This window comes from Harpia harpyja, chromosome 6, assembly GCF_026419915.1.
Source record: "Harpia harpyja isolate bHarHar1 chromosome 6, bHarHar1 primary haplotype, whole genome shotgun sequence".
NCBI classification, from domain to species: Eukaryota; Metazoa; Chordata; class Aves; order Accipitriformes; family Accipitridae; genus Harpia; species Harpia harpyja.
The window spans coordinates 61065457-61083669 of NC_068945.1; the positions used below are offsets into that span (position 1 = coordinate 61065457).

At 38.7% G+C, this 18213-nt stretch overlaps 1 protein-coding gene across 1 annotated transcript in view; it reads right to left on the minus strand.

Annotated features, from left to right (window-relative positions):
- The window catches only part of SEMA3A (semaphorin 3A), a 336793-nt gene that overhangs the window by 151753 nt on the left and 166827 nt on the right, over positions 1-18213 (minus strand). The window lies entirely within an intron of this gene.

Here is an 18213-nt window from a genome sequence, read left to right on the forward strand (position 1 = left end):
GAATCTTCAAGACCAAGAGGAAATTATCAAAGTGACCTTTTAAACTAAAAATACCTTTTTTTTCCTCCCTCTACAAGGAACAGGCTTCTAAAAACATTCACTTCTCAGTTGCAAAAGTAACACAGTCAGAAAGGTATCCTTCAAGTGACTAAATTTCTTGGGTTTGTGAAATTAGGCTGGATATACTGTTAAGGAATTGTTCAAAGGTGTTGGGGTTCTTTTAAATTTTTTTTTTAAATTGTTTTCTTACCAGAAAGCAAGAGTAAGGCTTTTTTCTTGGTACTCAGACACTTGTTTGAGCCTTGAACTAAATACTTCTGTTATTTATCAGTTGTACTACTTGTTCTGAAAAGTCCAGATAGAATCTCATTGCGCAAAAACATAGTCCTCGCTTCCAAAAAACATGCAATGTCAATGGAAAATAAAACAACTGTGTACAAAAAATAATTACAGGTTGGAAGCTGAGGCAGAGAGATATTATCTGACGTCACATAGAAAGTTTGCATAAGATCCTGGCATTGAAGATCATCTATCACTTCAGAGTTTTAGCCACAACACCAATCTTCCTGACATTATTAACATCCTTGAAACATGAAGGCAAACACATATCTCAACTTATTAATGTCTTAAAAGCACTATTCTTTAAAAGTAGAGCAAAAGTTCTGTTAAGCAGACTATAACCAATAACAATACTATTTTTTAAATAATGTATTAAATTATATTAAAGAATCAGACATCAATTTTTAATGCTGTTTTTGCTGCAATAAATATTGAGGACTATGTTTTGACATTAACACATAGCTGTATGTGTCAAGATAGTTTGGAGCTTCACAACTCACACAGGAGCTTTATGAAGCACTGTTTTTCTGGGACAACAGTTTCATAGGAGGAATAAGTAAAGCTGAGAAAAGCAAGGAATTTTTTTGTCTCAAGGGAAATTACAATATTCCAACATCTGTTTTCAAATTAAGACAAACAGTCAAAATGCTAAACTTTTCACAGAGTGACAACTTAGAAAGAAATGAAATCCAGGAATGTATAACTTTTGCTTTTGATCATTTTATCTATGTCTGTTCTGGTCCGGGTGTCCAGCTTTCTTAGGCTTTAGTGGGGAAAAACAGTGCACATACTCCACAGCCCAGACATGGCCAAGTCATATCCCCAAATCGAGAAGCCTGGCAATGCTCCTGAGTGTGTCCTATCTTACATAGCACCCTCTGACACTGAACTGCATCTTATACAAAGGATAAACATGCCTCATCCCTGATTTGGACCTGTTGGCCAGGATTGGAGACTGGGCTATATGTTTTATGCTGTCCTGCTATCATATAAGCCTTATGCTGATTTCTGAGGTACTCACAAAGATTTTAATGGGAGTTATGGTCCTGTGCAGGAAAGAACAGGGAAGAAAGCAGCAAAACCACATGAAGCTCTTCTAAACCTTGCTGTTATCCTGAACACACAGAGGTTAATGGCAGATGAATACAATAGCATGTGCCTTAGATCAGCACAACAATCCAAAGTAATGTTTTCATTTGGATAGAACTGGTGGAAAATTTTGATTAAATGGAAACTTCCTTTTTCATTGACAATTCATTTTGATGGAAAACGCCTGCCTAATCCTTGTAATATACTACCAGGTAGTCCCATAACGCAAATTCTCTGTTTATGCATGACTTAGAGAGAATGGTCATCAGCCAGGTTGCTTCAGTGCTCTGCCATCACAGCTCAGCTCTGACTTATTTGCCAGCTCAAACCTGGGGTGCCAATTGTGGTGCTAAAAAGCGTGAACTGGTCAGTCACTCGTTTTACACATGCCACAGATCAATTCCTGTATGATAGTGCTTTTTCATTTACCACATATGCTGAACTGCATTTGACCTGGTGGTGAAAGGTTTCATTTACCATTATAGTCACTTCAGCTGTGCAGTCTCCAGTCTGTACGCTGATTTATGGATGGATGGATTTGCATATGGCAAACATCCACACAGCTTTATAAGTTTGCATTTATGCCAATAAATGTAAAGTCAGGGCTATGATACTAGCATGAGTAATGTTTTTATTAGAAATAGCTCTGTTTGGGGTTTTTGTTATTGTTGGGGGTTTTTTTGTTTTGTTTTGTACTTTTTTAAACACACATAAGGATAAAATTCCATTCCATTTCCAGTTTAAGACACCGGGACACTGCTAAAAAACCCAACACTTTATTTCTTCTCCTTTATTTCTTTCTTATAACTGTTCCTTAGCAGGTATACAAGGGGATCATCTTGTCCCCAGGGACAGGACTAAGCACAAATCCTGACACTGATGGAGAAATCTCCAGGCTAATCTTAGAGATGGGAACGTAAGAACAGCGATATCCAGCCAGACCAAAAGCCAGTCTAATGCAGTGACTACTGATGACCAGCCAGGGATGATTAAGGAAAGAACATAAGGACAGGAGAAGACATAGTTCCTGACAGCCCTTATGTCAGAGCTGAAGAAAATTGTGCTAGGTTTTTTGGTGTGGGTTTTTTAGTTTGGTTTGGGTTTTTTGGTTTTTTGTTGTTTTGTTGGTTTTTTTTAAATAGCATTTTATATCCTCCATATCTGGCCCAATTAACTGACTACTGCAGAAGGCTCATGTTTGGGTAGTTTCAATATCAACACTGCTAACACCCTGTACAAATAGTAAAAACCAATGTCCTGGTTTTCAGAAATTTTTACTGTAAGCAAGCTGTCATTCTCTCCACAATGTACACGTGTATCTTCAATTAATCTTAACACTGTCTTGATGAAACATCATGACAAATATTCATTCATTCTTTGTTTCCTGGTATGAGCAGAGGAGAAAAGATCCACCTCCCACCCACATTCTGTAACAGATTTAGGAATGCAAGACCTTTCATGCTTAAATTATCCACTATGCAATGCAAACGTTTATACCCACTGAAACACAAAACACATCAGTCATTATTTTGAAACTTAATTTTGAATTAGACATTTACATTGAGGAACAGCTAAAAATAACTTGCAGCAGGGTGTGGCGTAATTCTGCACTATTTATGGATCTGGTCCAAGTATGGGTGTGTAAATAGCTTCATATTTGTATACATTATGTAGGTAAATGCATGCATGCACCTAAGGATACTTTCAGAATTCAGAGTTTGGGAAGTTTCTTCCCTCAACTTAGCTTCATAGAGGGATAGGCTGAGCTTAGCCAGACCCAAAAAATCCCTTTGGAAAAGTAGTCAGGTGGGAGAGAGCTTCTGGTCTTAGTAGGACAAAGCAGGGGAAGGAGTTTCCCGTGTTGCATTTGCACCCTATGTACCCTGCCACCGGCTGGCAGTTTTGTATAATGTCTGTGTGTCCTTTAGTTATCACTTGAACAGGCTCAGAGACTTTCTTACAGTAAGTAGCCTTCTTTATATATGAATCTGTTGTATAGATATAATGAAATTTCTACCTTTCAAGATCATCCTTGGCCAGCACTCGAGAAGTTTAGGATGCCTCTCTTCCAAGACTTCATAGACTTGTTTACTTATGAGTTACTCTGTGGGTTGTTCTCTGATTGCTAACACAGTTTAAGTAACAGCTCCAATTAATTAAATCAATGCCCCTTACAGCCTACTGAAGGACTTCACAGCCAACTGCACCAGAAATCAGAAGTAGTGCAAATGTGTTTCCTATTGGATTTTATGCCACAAATGGCACTCCTATTTTTAATAGAAAACATTCTTTTTGCTTCCTTCTTTAAATGTATACCTATTGTAAAATGTGAAAAATTTTATTGCCCCACCACCCTTTACTGCATTTGAGACTTTCTGCGTTTTCTTAACATGTGACACAGGCCACAATAAATTTTAGGATAATAGAAGTGTCTGCACAAGTGGCTACATCTGAGTGGCTGCAATTTGAGATTCCTCTTGCTGTTTTGCAAAGAGCACTGAGAGCCCATTGACAAGATGTCTGGGGTGAGGGAGCACATGGCCCTGTGCTCGCTGTCCCACTTTGTCAGACTGATGTTTGAAAAGGAGCAGGGATTCCTTGCTCTCCTGCTAGCGTTAGCAGCTATTTGGAGTGGCAGGAAAGCAGCTCTGGAGTTCTCCTGCTGTGGGGAGATCTCCTGGGCCCTCTCCAATGAGCTCATGTAAGAAGCAGGCAGTAGCAACTTTCACTCGAAGTGCCTGGAGCCATAGCTACAGTAAATAAGTAATACTCCAGTAAGGGATAAAAGTTTCCACAGTGCTGTGCCCTTTTTTGATAGATATAGGAATGGTTATTGAAACAGAACAACTGCATTACAGAAACCCTATTCCAACATTGCAGTATTATTTATCTAAAGTTACTGTGCTCGAATCAGTGGAATTGCTTCAAGGCTGATTTGTGTCTAATGCGTGCTCTTTGTTACATTCACACAGATTGACTTCTGCACAGAAGGTTTTAATGGAAAGACCTGTTAACAGGGAAAATGGGAGACGACTTGGATAAGACATGGCATTCCTTTGCTCAAACCCTCAGTTTAAACTCGCTTGAGCATTCAAAAATATCTGATCAAATTTTATATTGATACACATACTTAAAAGGACTCAAAGATCCACCAGACTGAGTGAGGGTCTTTCGTAGCGACTTCAGTTGACACTGTATCCTATTGGACATGAGGCTGCAATGAACCACAGCAAGGCAATGAATGCTCTTCTGGTGGTAGAGCACAGTGGAGCCATGGGATAAGCAGGATCATGAGGGATTGTTACTGAATGAAAATCTTCATTTGGGAAGAGAACAATATTTTGAAAAGTTTTTGCCTCATTTCTTTCCAATAACTGGGCAGAGCTCAAAAATTTCAAGTGATCCTTACAATTGCTTGGTTTTGTTGGTTTATTATTTCGTAAGTGAAGAAGAACTTGTATAACCTCCTAAAAGGGCACTTCACGCTGCAAGTGCCATGTACATTGAAATCAATGGGACTACTCATGTGAGCAGGAGTTTGTAAGATCAGTCCTTTTTTTTGTTTTTAATCTCCTGGTAAATACCGAGACAAATCACATTTCATTGCAGGAATATTAGTGCGATTGAGCAAATCCCAGAGCCTTTGAATAACTGTCCTTTATAAATTCAGTGAATGAAATAGCATTTAACTTTGTCTCTGCAAATTCTTTTCACCACAATGTAACCAGAAGCAGAAGCTTTTTGAGAAAGAAAATGTGTGCTGTAAATGATTACTGGGATAACACAAGATATTTACTGAATTATGGAGCTTGAATGAAATACATCATGGTATTTTGAGGTAAGTAAGTAGATGGAAACTACAAAACAATATCAGTGTAAATTATATTGGCAAACTACAGCAACAGTCCCATGTTATCTCATGATTAAGGGGTAGGTACATAATCCACATCACCTCTGGAGGTGAACTTTACTTTGGAAATATTTTCTAGTCCTTGTGCCTGCCTAATCACTGTTTTTGGAGCTGTTTCAGGCATAAATGGCTTAGTAAATCTTTCTCTGTCCATATATACACATGCCAATTCTATCTAAGCAGACAGGAGGTACAATAAAACATGTAGAAAATTGGCTCAGAGCCTATTAGGATTTTTATTTTACTCTAAGTTCCTCATTTTTCTACTGTTTACTTTCACTTTTTCACCTTTTTGGATGCATGAAGAACTGTATCTTTTGAAGGATACATTTAGTTTTAAACTAAAACATTCACCCATTCTACCCAGTTGAGCATGTACTTAAGTACGACAGTGGACCAGAATAGTGAAATGCCAAGCAGTTTGTGAGGAAGATTAAAGTACTGATTATTTTGGGTGCCTCCTGGGTCAGACACTGACATAATTCAGAATAATACTCAAATCCTTTACGTTTCTCCCACTCCTATCACACTTGTCTGCTAGACTTTCAATGAAGGTCTACATCTGCTTACTGCTTAGATCTTGTGCCTTTTTTTTTTCCTTCCCCCTTTTTTTTTTTCGGGGGCAGGGAGGGTAGCTTTTTTAGCTTATCTTTTCTGAAATATTAAAAGTAGAAAATGTATAGTAGTGGGAGACCTGATATTGCTTTTTAAGATTCATTTTTCCCCAAGCGGTCATTATTACAGCAGATCTATTTAAGTATGGGAGTTTCCATACCTGTGAATAGGTTTAAGTTTTATGGTGCTGCTTTTCACAGCACTTTGAAATGCAATGATCTTTGCAAGGAGCTAGCTAGAGAATTATTTACATATCTCCCTTCCTACCTCAGCTGACCATTCACATGCAAAGAGAAGCTTTGACAGCTTCTCCACACATTTATGAAACCCAGTGATCTGTCCATTTTTCAACTCAAAATGAAAGATATGACAATGCCTTAGAATAAAGCCCTGCCAGACTCTAGATTAGTTTCTTACTCTGCAATACTGAATATGAAAAAAAAATTAAAAAAAAAAATTCCAACTTTCTTGGAACAGAAAATTTTGGGAGCACAGTGAATGCATTTTGGTCACAAAATAAGTATTGACTTCTTAGAGACCAGCTGGGGGACGGTAGTTTTACAAACTATTTGTAAGACAGCGCTGACTTAAGCTCTTGCTTCTTCCTCCCTTGGTCACTCAGAACCCAGCAAAATAACTCAGCCCCTCAAACCCCTTGATTTTTAGGGTAGGTTCAAATCATTGCACCATGGGCACACCATGACATCAAGGGAGAAAAATTAATAGCAGACAGTTAAACTGGCCCTGCCTGTTAAACCCCAGGTTTGAAGAAACTTGACTTGTACTACTGAGCACTTGCCCATAGTATGTACTCACTCGTAAGTGGGTCCCAGAACAGTTCACCTCTGCATAGAACAGGTTCGCGGTCTGGCCCCACACATGCAAGCAATTGCCTCTTTAACTCTGGTGTCCAAGAGACCTGACTTAGTGGTTCAGCTCAGGACAATATTGTGCTTTCATGGTGATTATAAAAAATCATTGCTATTCTATTCACTCGCCAGTTGTTATTTTAAAGGAAAACTTGTCTTAAGACCTAAAGTCTCCTTTTCTGGTGTGGTTTCAGTGTCTTATAACCAGAAATAAGTACACACTTCCTAGTCTAAAAAGCTGTATTTCACCTCTCCTCACATAATTTACATACATTGATCACTTCCATATGTCTGGCATAAGGTAAAATAGTTTCTATGCATAGTAATGGGGGTGAACCTACAGTGAAACCAAATTCAACGTTTGTCATATTCCTACATGCTGATATAAAAAGTTTTTAAGAGAGCGGTAGTTATGAGAAATGACCTTAAAAAGGATGGTTATGGTCTCAACTATTAATATTGTGTTCAAAAACTAGAAGTTGCATTGCCCGGTCTTGTCCTCAGTCCCTTTGGTGCAATGTCAATTAGCAGTATCAGTGGTCTAAACATGCATCACTGCAGTCACAGTCATTTAATGAAGTTACACTTGATTTACACCAGAATAATTGATGATAGCTTAAGATTTCTAATATAGAATAATAATACACATGAGACTTGATACTGGTCTCTGACAACAAATGAAAAAGTTTCTTTACTCCAGTAAACAGAACCTTTTATGTTGGTCTCTGTTGGACTGTTTGCCAGTCTCAGGAATTGAACTTAGCTCTTCTAGCACCAGCAAAACTGTCAGAAAACTATGTAGCACGTGGTCAAGTAAGACACTGTAGTCTAACAAGTCAACCTACAAACTTGTCCCTGAAGTTCAAAGGTACACCAAAATAATACAAAATCTTGTATTTGCTCTGTATTTCTTGATAAATGGCATGAAAACTGGTACTTTATTATGGAAAAAGAATGTTATTCAAAGCAAACATTACATCATGTAAGTGGCATGAGGAAGTATAAAAGCAAAGAAAAAAAATCCTTGAGTTAATTCACTGAAGTAATATTTAAAAGTGCTGCATTTAAGGTATGTGGAATATATGAACAACCAATTTTATTTTCACGTAGGCCAGGCTCATGAAGGGAACAGGTGCTTTCTTACTTATTTTAGGAATGAGGATGTGAATCTTACAGAGATGTAGAATTCCACTTCTGAATTTATTATAGCAGTTAATCCTCATTATTAGGTTTGAACTAGGGCTGTCAAGCAACAGTTTTCCAGTGAGCGAGTCACAAATGATAGGCAATTATAACTGACTGAACTGATTACTGAATATTTGCCCGAGTGGCTAAGAAAGGCTGCCCTCATCTTGGAGAAGGTTGGGAAGCATTTTTGGGTATCAAAAATCACAAAAAGGGCTGTGTGCATTAAGAAATAGAAGTTTTGTGTCCAGAATCTGTTGGGAAGGAAAACATGTACACTTGTAGGGGCAGAGGAGTATTAAACACCAGTGGACTGGTAAGGTATGTTCAGACTCAGTGGAAATGGGAGGAAGTGCCCAAAGTGAGGTGTTTAATTTTGTCTGAAAAGCACAAGAAAAAAATTACATTTTTTAACTCCATCTTAATTTTTAAATATGATTGTCAGCTGATTGGAAAAAAAACCCGAAGCCTAGCTTAAAGTCAGAGAAATAGGCCTGGATCTTGCAAGCACACCTTTGGCAGATAGTATTGCAAAGACTAAACACAAAGGCTCTTCTTCTCCAGAGTCACCTGTAATCACCTTCACAGTGTATTTAGTGTGAAATAGAGGTGGATACTCCAAAAAACATTGTGAAGGGCTCCTGTATAGAACCGACAGGAACATCCAAATTGAATTAAATTAGATATGCTTTCTGGATAATAGGCATGTGTTTCATGTCACAGGGGTACACAGCTATGAATATAATTATTATAATCACTTTAAAGTACCTGTAAGGCCTTTGTATGTTGATCAAAAATAAGTTCTGACTGAACTTTGAATATACACATTAATGGGATTATTCTGAGAGTAGGATACAGCTCTGAATAACCATGGCAAGTCTCTGACCTCGAGCAATTCCTCATGAGATCACTTAATACCACTTTACAGGTGAAGAAGCTGACACAGAAGTGCCAAAGAATTAATAGGATTTCACATTTATGGTACTTTCTTTGATTCCTATTACAGTACAAACTTCCTGTGTATCATCAGCTGTGATGTTGGCTTTCTGTTAACCTCCAACCTCCATTTGTAGGGGAGGATAACAAAACTTTCCTAATTTGTGTGACTGTTGTCCAGTAAAGAATGTGGGTTCCAGTGGGAGTTGAAAGAATGATGAAAGACACAAAATTGTAAAAAGGTGCCAGAAAAAGAAGTACAATACCCCTTAGATTACAGTTCCATCATAGATGGAAACAAAATCTGAAAGAGTAGCATTAGAAATTTATGTTAATCTTGTTCTCAATATTCCAGGCTGCAGAGAAAAACAAATTTTTCAACGTATATTATTATTATTACTTTATCTCATAACACTCCTTTAAAAAGAGCTATGAGGAATTTTCTTTCAAATTTAACAAATTCCTAAATCTTTTCACCTGAGATGAAATCTTTCTTGCCTATTTGTTGGAGGTCAGTTTTTATGGCTAGAGTACAAACAACTGAGGATACATATTTAGAACAGCAATATGGATGGAGGTTTACCATACTGATAAACGCACAGCCAACATCCTGCAAATACTGTTTCACTGATGTTTAGGACATTTCAGAGAAGTGCCAACTAGAGCTCTTTGAAAATGTTATCATACCCTCCTGTACATCTGAACATACACTTGGTGGTCTCGGTGGATAGACACTGGCACGTCTTGGAAGAGCAGCACTTCAGAAATAAAGTGATTTCCTAACTATGCAATTTGCAGGTAACTCAGGAATGCATTTATATTGTTGTCTGCAAGGCCATCAGAGCAAGAAGTTTTGATACAGCCATACATCTGCTGTAGTAGAAGGGAATATGATAAAAAAAAAGCAATCTGGAAGATAAAGTTTTCTTTCCCAGATCCCCAGGCATCGTTTCTGTTGTCCCTCCTATCACTCAACAGCAACTGGCATTTACCACATGGGCCTAGCAGAAATGGAGACCTTGTACAGGACCTAGCATGATGGAGATGAGACCTAGTCGGCCTACAGATACTACAGAGCAACACTTATCATCACTGATGTGACCCTTGGGTTTTGAGAAAAAGAGCTTCATCAGGAGTCAGAACCATTTCACACTGTACATGCATGCAAAAGTAGTAAAGTTGCACTGGGATATCCATGAAGGAATTAAAAGTAATATTAACACTCTGGAATCTCCACTTCATCTTAAGAGACCTCACTCTATGACTTGGCCAGGCATGGGATCCCTGTCTAGCAAAGGATAGCTATTGCCATTCCAGTGTCAGCTGGTGATGAAAGCTATACCCTGCACTCTCTGCAGCTCTTTTGGATGCTTGTGAGCTGTATTTATCGTCTGTTGCCTCTAGAAAAGGCCACCAACCCCTCCCCCTTGAAAGGCAGCTCTAAATCCTTTAAATTATCTCACAGAGCTTTTTTGTGTCCTTTTCTCACACAAGGCTGGAATTTCAAAAGGAGCCAAGAGGGGCCGTCAGAACCAACATGAGCTTTGCTTCATTAAAGTGGAGAGTAAAGGAGAGCTTTCTTTTTCCTCCTTCCACAAGTTAGATGAAAGCAAATAACTACTTCATTCCTCAGATTGTTCCCCACAAGATCCAACTTTGCACAAAAATATTTATAAGAGATGAGAATTTTATTTGACTGCTCACTTCTAAAGTTTCTGCAACATCCAGCTGGAGAGATAAGCAGGCGGCCCAACAAATGTCAAACAACTTTAAAACATTAGAAGAATGGCAAAAACTTCTGACTTTACTGCGTTTGGCTATCAAACAGCAAAGGACGAAAACTAGATGTGACACAAAGTAGACTAGTGCTCACACGTTTCAGGGATTGCTGTAGATGTGTCTAGCCCAAGGGGAATCTGTAATCCCCAAAGTGAGAAAAGAATCCCCCAAACTAAGTCTATTTAGAATTTTTAGAAATTAACCCAAATTAGGTTTCATCCTGCTCTCACTATTGAAATTGTTCAGGTGAAAAAGGGAAGAATCAGAGTCGAGGCACCTGTCCTCTGAGTTGCATATATGCATATGTATTTTTATTTGCAAACTATGCAATATGAAATTGAGTCTTGAATACATTTTTCTTTTAAAGTGTAGAAACATTCAGAAAGTAACAGAGCTGGTCAGGGAACAGCTTATTGAAAGCTCTGAATGATTAAGCTATTAAATTAGTAAAGCTCTGCAGCCCCAGACAGTCACTTCCAGCATGTGTCACTGGATTTGGGATGAGCTTATTAAGGAGGAGAGACATGGGAAATGTGAGATGGTAAGTTCAGTAATTGTTTTAAGAATGTGAAGAATGTAGTGGTACGGTATATTTCTTACTATAACTGCAAGTTTGGTGCAAATTTAGATAAGAGTTACAGGTGACCTCAAGATCACAGACACCGAGGGCATACAGAAGTTTAATCAGTTGGATTTTTACACAACTTTAAATACTCCTATACACAGGAGACAATTTCTTCAATTGGGATGCTTTGGATCAGAATGCAGCCTAAGTTCTTCCATAGCATTTAATTGGTACCTTCTTTTGATACCTTCCCAGAAAGAAGGAAACTAAATGAATGAACAAGGAGCTTAATTCCTTTTACAGTCACTGAAAAGCCATGAGCACCCTTAAAGTCTCATTCAGTCTGCCTAACCCAAGATTAGCTCTCTGGAGGTACCTCTCCTTCCATTGACAGTGAAAAGAGCCTAATGTGGCTGACTATGTCAGTCAAAAAGAAAGAGAAAAACACCACAGAGAACCTCCTGTGGTGCAGGAGAAAGGCTACAGCGCTCTTGAGATTCCTGATGCTCTCAACAGCTGTGGCCATCCTTTTCTCTCTTGCACATTGGGGTACTATCCCACTTGGAAAAAAACAGGAAAAGTCAAGTAAATGTACTATCCCCACAGTTATTCTCACCATCCACAGCTGTTACTGGAAGAGAGCAGCTAACCTATATGAAGGCTATACGTGGGAGGACCGTGAACTTGCAGACATTCCTGAAGGGAGCTTTAATCCTGCAAGGGAAGGAATTCGCTGAATCGCCCACCAGCACCAGCACAACACCAGCAGCAACTTTCACATGTAACCTTAATTAACAAGAGCACCAGGACAAGCTACAGAACTTCCATTTAAAATTTTGACATAGAGCTGCCAGGGTCCACCCCACACATTTGCTTAAAAATAAGCACGGGGGACCCTGAAGAAAATTTTACCCTTTTTAGCTTTCAAACAACTGGAAAATGTCACAACTATTGACACCACTTAGAAGGATTTGTTTTCTTCTCAGTCACTTAGGCACTGCCTCAGGTGAAGATGAGATTTTGCTTCAGAGTGCACTAGGGTCAAATCAGGCTCCAGCTGATGTAGAAAATGTTCAAAATATTGGAGCAACTTTGTATTGCTTGTGCTTCCATTGCAATGTTCCAGGTATGCACATGAGAGAAAAAGCCTGTGGGCCAGAGGAAGTAAATAAAAAAGATGTCTTTCTAATAGCAGCTGTGGGCATTAAAGGCTGTATGCAGAACCAGTGATTAGGCAAACCAAAATCATATTAAAAGGATCAGAGTATAGCAATGCATTAAATAAAAACTGAAAAACACTTCCAAGCAAAAAGAAAGAGTTAAAAACACAAATCATTTAGTGGTTTCCTCTCAGATGGAACTCCATGTAAATGCTTTCTGTACATACAGAGACACCACACACAGGAGAGATTATCATAAATAATCCATTTACATTGTAGCAACCTGCAAAGACTGGGTTTCTTATTTTAAATATTGTTTTGCTTAACCTTATGGAATAAATACACACCTGAATAAACCCTAAGCAAACAGATAGGTACTTCAGTCCTGATCAAAATCTTCCAGCACAGAAGTAAATTTTAAGGCAGACTTCACATATCAGTAGATTCCCTGAGCTCAGTGAAACTACAGATGTTTAAATTCCTCACTAGGTCAGTCAGAGTTTTAAAGATGCTGTAACAAACAGTAAAAGTAAATGCTGCACACCTTGTCCACAGCAAAAGAGCAGACTTTACACTGCTGTCAATACGGCACCTTCCATGAATAATTCAGTCATTTGCAAACCATACAGCACAAATAATTATAGAGAACTCCAGCTTCTCAGAAAAGGGAGGCTCTGTAATTCAGAAACCACTTTTTCCACTGGAATTAAATGGGAAAGTTGGAAACACAAAATGAAAATGTTGGGCTAGGTTTTCACCCTCCTTGTTCCAATTACACTGCCTGTCTCAGGCCCTAATTAGCTAGCTGAAAATTTCCCTATATAGGCAAGATCTGTGCTTAGGCACTTCCTTCATCAGCTTCTCCCTCCTGTCAGCCTGTGGGGCACGTCAGAGGCAGGCAGGGTAGTCCTACCATCTCCCCTGACAGTTCTCAGGTCTCGTGAAGACCTCACTCAACCAATGTTAGAAAGACCAACACACATATCTTCTCTGAAGGGCTCATCATTTGGGGGCACAAAAAAGGCTGAAGAGGCTGTGGCTGCATCTGACATCTTCACTGCCTCCCAGCCTCCTGCACTGACAGAACGGTGAGGTCCAAGAGTGTCGCAGCCATGCAGAAATGCTGTCAGGAACGGTGGAAGCTGAAGAGTGTTACAAACCCGTGCCTAGACTGCAAACATTACCAGTTTGCCTTCTTTCACAGTCTTCTTCCTAAGTCTGGGCTGCCCTTCTCTCCTTTTCAGGCACGCTACAGAGGATTTTCCCTCACACAGTACTCTTACAAGACACTTTAAGCAAAAGTTTTTTTAAGCAGATACCTTGAAATCTGAGACAAACTGTAATACTTGTCCCAACTCAAGAGAGACAGGCTCCCTTGCCAATATTTCTCTCCCCATTTCCTTCTCCCACTTTGTCCTGCTTTCCCAATATTTGTGGACGTATTGAATTGTGAGTTATAGAGTTTGATGGAAAGGAAAAACCACAATCAAACCCACCGGCAGGTCATCAACTACAACCAGACTGGGTCAACAAACTACAAACCAGGTATCATATTTACACTACCATACATACAGGTAATTCAGTGCAGTGTCATTCCTCCCTCATCATGGCATGTTGGACAGATTGAAACGGACAGAAGTTTTGCCGTTGCTTTCACTAGGACCAGGACTCCATCCGTATAAAAATACATCCTATAAAATTGTAAACCAACTGCACATCAAGGATGGAGTAGTTCTCACTATCACTGCAACTCTAAACAAGACACTTATTTTTAATATGGCTTGAATTGGAGCCAGGGAGTAATAGAGCTAAATCTGTGTGCAATGCTTTTCCAGTTACTTATTCTCAAGTAATATGTATCCAATTGAGCAACAATAACAAAGGAGAACCACACATGTACTCTTACAAAACATACTTACAGCATTTAGTAATTTTCAATAGACAAATAGGATGCAACAGATGGATTTGAGAAAGTTGGGTTCACAAGATTTACTCATTGGGGTTGCCTTAGAAAAAATCTGTAAACCAAGGAATCATTAATGGAAACTCTCTCTTTCTTTGGGCTTATATGTTTATATTTAAAGGTTACTGTAGCTGGTTCCATCTCTGTTTGTGCCCTTACCTCCCTATACAGAGGACAGCAAAAGAAAATAGGAAACAATAAACGGTACAAGAAATCCATCTGGAGTTAAGACTATATTTATTGCTTTAAACTTTGCACACTCAACTTGATCACCATCTTTCTGAGAACTATGTGCTCAGTAGAAGTTTCCTGAACAGAATCTGTGACCTAGTGACATAACACAGAGACTTACCACTGACACCAAAACTGAAGCCAATGAGATTTAAAAAAAAAACAAAAACAAAAACAAAAAAACAACAACAACAAAATCCCCTACATTCTTTAAGGAAAGATTCCTTTACTTCTGACATATCGACAATGACATTTCTTGTTACTTTACAAAAAGGACACAAAGTCTTTGAAGGACACAAAAAGAGGAGCTCAGAGGTTGACGGGCTCAACTGAGCTTTCAGATTTATAGCTGGTTTTACCACATTTAGGCTATGATCCAGAACTTACTGACTTCAATGAACTTTGGATCAGGCCTTTAATCATATTAATTCCCTTTGACTGAAATAAGAAGATAAATATCATCTGTGCAAAACCTTTCCAATCCATGCACTAAGATGAAAATGCTTGGAAACTTTAAAATGCACGGAGCAAAACCCTGATGCTACTGAACAGGAGTTTCACCACAGATTTCAGCTGGACAAGGATTTCCCTAGTGCTCTCCTCAAATTTCCTTCCTTTAATATGCCACCAAAATCAAGGTGATATAAACCAAATAACCAGAACTCTGTTTTACAATAAACAGAAAGAACGTTTTCAGCCCGCAGATGTGGCCTTAATATATGCATTTATACACTTTCTTTTCCTCTTCCTATCCGTAACATGCCCCGTAGGATGCTTCTAATCTTCTGCCAGACTGAGTGACAAGAAGTTAAGAGGAAGCAAGAATAGCAGTTCACCGAAACTTCTGTCCAGCAACCTGGCAAATGGCAGAGCTAATACTGGACCTTTGAAAACAAGTGACCATAGGAAATCAAGGTTGGCAGGGATTTAACCCTTCATGACTCATTTCGCTAACTTTTAAAGCAAACGCCTAAGCTTTTTAACCGCGTTTGACATCTAATTAGTTGAGAAAAACAAGAAGTTAAAATACATCCTTGCTTTTCTTTTGAAATAAAGCACTGACAATTAGCTCCAAGCTATTTGTTTGGGCAAAAAAACAAGCATGCATGTTAAAAGAAAGCACAATGACAGTCACTGAAAAGAGAAGTCACTTGGGTCATTCTTTTCACCCTGCATATTTATTTGCAATATGATAAGTTTATTTTACTCAACCACAGCTCTTCATGGAGAGGCAGAATGGGTAAGTAACTGGGTAGCTTCTTTTCCTAATTGCGAGCAGTTTGAACAGAGGTGAATCATATAGCAGTGAGGTATACGGTGAGAGGCACATATTAGCATGTAAGGTATTCAGTCAGTGCCTAAAAGACATATTTTCAATACCTACAGCTCTTAAAGCCGTTCCTACACAAGGTGTTAACATTGATCTGTGCATAGAATACTGTGCTGGAAGCAAAATTTGTCTGGAAAGGCACCACCTGATAAGGCTTAGTTTTCCCTGACTAATAATGACATCCCCATACTTAGGGATCAATGCAGCAGCACAGGCAACACGCTCCTCTTGACCTGGCCAAGCATTTACACTGGTACTTAACATTAAGCACGTGAGTAGTCTGATCTGATTTTTAGGGTTACACATGTTTTAAGTCAAATATGTGATTAAGTATGCTTATGAATCAAAGGCCAGAGTGTGAATTCCTGTAGGTCTTCAGACTTCAACTTGCTTTGAATCAACTATGCATTTACTTTCTTCACTAGATAGGAAATAGGGTTGCCTAGCATTTGAACCCATTTTCTTTTTACAAGGATCAGCCAATTATAAAAACAGTTTCAATGTTCCTTTCAGTTTCCTGCTTTGCTCATACAGGATTCACTGTATATTAAAATTTGATGTCTGATGTATTTAAAAAATGAAAATGAGGGACCCTTGCTCCCAGCAAGGGCAGAACTGGAAAACAACCAATCAGCAGAGTAGCAAAATGTTGCTAAACTGTATAGGGATACAGTACCAGCAGGGTGAAAAAAAGAAAACAACCAAAAAAAAAAGAAAAAAAGAAAATGACTATCAGTCAGATTTGGCCATCCTTTGAAATTAGTTTCTGTGAATTTAGTCAGTATGAGCAGGGGTAGCAGACTTGAGCCATCAATAAACTTTAAAAGGGTGAAAAAAAATAAACAATCATTAATTAGCCATTAAACCCCTTTACAGGATATTTTTATAGCATTTATGCTTCTATATACTAATCTGAGTTTCAGTATGATTGTAAAAGTTTGGAAGCAATTAAGAGGTTTTTAATGAGTTTTTTGACATACAACATGTAGTTAAGGTAGAAGCTTTCTTCAGGCTCCATTATTCAAAATAATCAATTTTGTGTTACATACAAGTGGCTTTTCTTATGAAAACCAAATTAACAGATTCTGAACCCCTTAAACTGTTCTTTTCATACATATCTTTTCAAGTTTAAACACACACAAATATGCATGTGTTCTTTAATAAAACCCTGCACATGCATTTATCTCATACAGTGCATCCAAGTTTTGCAGGTGTTTAATTTTTGTTTTTCATCTGGAGTGCGAAAATGACGTCTGCCTTGTATCAGAGAGGACTCTTCCCCCTCTCATTTGCAGCACGAGAAAGATGAAGAAAATTGGAAAACACATTTCTACTGGCAAGAGATGTATTGAGACTATACTGTAAACTGAGATTGACATCTATGACCAGGCATGCACACGCATGTTCTCTTTTTTCCCCACTGTAGAAGCAGTGTGTTACTTTTCCTCCCTTCTTTCAGAACCGTAGCTGCTGCTCCTTCTCTCAACCTTTAATAACCTGAGAATTATGAGAAGGCAGCTCTTCAGAGAGACATGCGTATACGCACAGATGTATGGATCTCCCTTCTAAGAGCATACTCTAGAGCTCCTACATTTCAAACTTCTTTCCCAGTTGCACCTTCTCTAGATTCGGTGAATTCTTCTGAAAATGTACTCAGAGAGGAACTATGCTGATAAAGAAAAGACTCTGCCTACTTCAGAGTCTTCCTTTAGTACCGGCAGTATTATACAAAAGTTAATTGCTGACAATTGCAGCGTGAGTGGCATTACACAATTTCAAACGTAAACGTAATCTCACGGCTCTCTTTCTTCAGTTACACCTTCCCTGTGATCTCTAATGAAATACATCAGACTACGCCAAAAACAACGCCAGTTCAAATAAACTGCACTGCATTAAACATCCACGGGCAGTATTTTCTAGTGCATAACAGCCTTTTTCCTCCTTTTCTGGACTGATCTGTTCCTTTCAGTTTATAGTTCCTTGGCAAACCCACCATCTACTGCTTATGTTAGGCATCTAATTGTCAGATTTGTACGAACTGAATATTCATGACTTGAAAATTAACCACTTCATGCCTAAAAAAAGAAAATATAAATCTTCGTCTATGCCATGCCGTTTGAAACAGATCTGGTACCGTGGCTGCACCGCACGCCCAGCCCGGGAGAGATTCGCTGGGTGGCCAAACACGTCTCATCGTTTTAAAGTCCGGTGAAATAGCACCAGACTGAAAAAAATCCTCTTC